Below are 2,703 nucleotides of genomic sequence, written 5' to 3'. Positions count from 1 at the left end.
AAAAAAAAAAAAAAAAAGCAAGACATTTACAGAAAAATCAATATATGAAAATCCAAAATAAAATACTAGCAAATAAACCCCACTGGTTATTTAAAAAAGCTTAAAAAAAACCTTACCTAAACCAAGAGAGACTTGTACAGTGTGAAAAGGATGGCTCAAAATTAGAACTTTTCATTTTATTTATATTAATATGTTGAAAATCATAATCATCATAGACGTTGAAAAGGCATTTGAAAAAATTTACTACAAAATTTAAAAAAGAAACATCACATTAGAAAGAGGGATACTTCCTTAAATTACACACAATAAAGGAAATTAAACCCAGAAACACACCCATCAAGCCAAACCCCAGCATCATTTGTAAGGCATGGAAGCGACAGAAGCTTCCATCAACCTTTGGAACAAAAGAATGCCCTCTGTTACCACTATTATTTTGGAGGCCCTAGCTGATGCAACTAGGCAAGGAAAGTAAGACATTAAAGAGAAAAGCAGAAGGTGAAATAGTTATATTTACTCTGAAAAATGAGGCAGACAGATTTTGCTAAGGAGTAAGGAATATACTAAACAGCCTTCCTTTTCCTTAATTTTTAAATTATAGAGATGGGGCTGGGAACAGCTCATGCCTGTAATGCCAGCACTTTGGGAGACCAAGGCAGGTGGATTGCTTGAGGCCAGGAGTTTGATACTGGCCTGGCCAACATGGCGAAACCCTGACTCTACTAATAATATAAAAATTAGCTGGGTGTGGTGAAACACACCTGTCATACCAGGTACTTGGGAGGCTGAGGCATGAGAATTGCTCGAACCTGGGAGGTGGAGGCTGCAGTGAGCTGGAACTGCACTACTGCACTCCAGCCTGGGCAACAGAGCAAGACCCTGTCTCAAAATAAATAAATAAACAAACAAACAAATAAATAGAGATGGGGTCTTATTATGCTGCCCAGGTTAGTCTCAATCTCCTGGGCTCAAGCAATTCTGCCTCAGGCTCCCAAAGTGCTAGGATGACAGGCCTGAGCCACCACACCTGGCCTCTGACAGTCTTCCTATCTACAAACAAGCAGTTGGAAAAGAGAAGAAAACATTCCATTTGCAACAGCACACCCCCAAAAAAACAAAACTCTCAGAAATCAATATGCAAAAATATGCACTCACTATCCATATGAAGAAATCTTTCAATGAAACACTTTGAATGCAAAGAAAGCCACAGCTGCACGTTATCGAGAAAGATGCAACATTAAAAATATGTCACGGCCAGATGTGGTGGCTCACACCTGTAATCCCAGTACTTTGGAAGGCCGAGGTGGGCAGATCACAAGGTCAGGAGTTTGAGAACAGCCTGAGCAGCACAGTGAAACCCTGTTTCTACTAAAAATACAAAAAAATTAGCCGAGCATGGTGACCTGCATCTGGAGTTCCAGCTACTCAAGAGGCTGAGGCAGAAAAATTGCTTGATTCAGCAGGCAGAGATTGCAGTGAGCAGAGATTGCACCACTGCACTCCAGCCTGGGTGACAGAGTGAGACTCCATCTCAAAAAACAAACAAAAAGATGTTACTATCAATATCAAGTGGGGGTGTGTGGAAATGGAGCCTTCACACATGTTGGGGGAACATAAGACAGCATGGCCACTCCAAAAGACAGTTTGGCAGTTTCTTAAAAGGTAAATATAAATTTACCTTATGGAGTTGGATACTGTGGCTCAGACCTGTAATCTCAGCATTTTGGGATGCCAACATGGGTAGATCACCTGAAGTCAGGAGTCCAAGACCAAACTTGGCCCACACGGTGAAACCTCGTCTCTTCTAAAAATACAAAAAGTAGCCCAATGTGGTGCGGGTCCCTGTAATCCCAGCTACACAGGAGGCTGAGGCAGGAGAATAGTTTGAAAGTGGAAGGCGGAGGTTGCAGTGAGCTGAGATCACGGCACTGCACTCCAGCCTCAGTGACAGAGCCAGGCTCTATCTCACAAAACAAAAAAAATTAGGTGTGGTGGCACATGCCTGTAATCCCAGCTACTCGGGTGGCTGAGGCAAAAGAATCACTTGAACCCAGGAGGTGTAGGTTGCAATGAGTCAAGATCATGCCACAGTACTCCAGCTGGGCAACTGAGTGAGACTGTCTCCAAACGAACAAATAAAGTGTCAACATCAGTGGCTCTTTGTATACTCACAGAATGGTGCATCCGTCACCACAATTGATTTTAGAACTTGTTCATTTCCCCAACAAGGAACCCTGCTATCGTTGGTCATCACCCCTCCCAATTCTTCCTTCCACCCCCAGCACTAGGTAACCAGTAATCTGCTCCCTGTCTCTCTGGATTTTCCCATCTGGGCATTTCATATAAATGGGATGATACCGTATGTGGCCCTTGGTGACTGGCTGCTTGGACTTGGCATAAAGTGTCAGGCTCACCCACATGTGGCCCATGTCTGTGCTTCATTTGTTTTCACTGCCTTATTACCCAAGTGGTGTCATAAGCACTGCAGGTGAACTGTGAAAAGTTAGGGTGTGTGTTGTAATCCCTAGAACAATTGCTAAAGAAAGCATATATAGCTAAAAACATAGAGCAAAAAGATACAGCCAAAAAGCCACCAGAGATGAAAGGATATGTGAAGAATCACTCCATTTATCCAAAAGAAGGCAGGAAAGGAGTAACAAAAAACAAAAAGAGAAATAGGCCAGGCACGCTGGCTCACTACTAAAA

Source organism: Cebus imitator, unplaced genomic scaffold, assembly GCF_001604975.1.
Source record: "Cebus imitator isolate Cc_AM_T3 unplaced genomic scaffold, Cebus_imitator-1.0 Scaffold146, whole genome shotgun sequence".
Classification (NCBI taxonomy): Eukaryota; Metazoa; Chordata; class Mammalia; order Primates; family Cebidae; genus Cebus; species Cebus imitator.
This window is presented reverse-complemented; position numbering follows the sequence as displayed.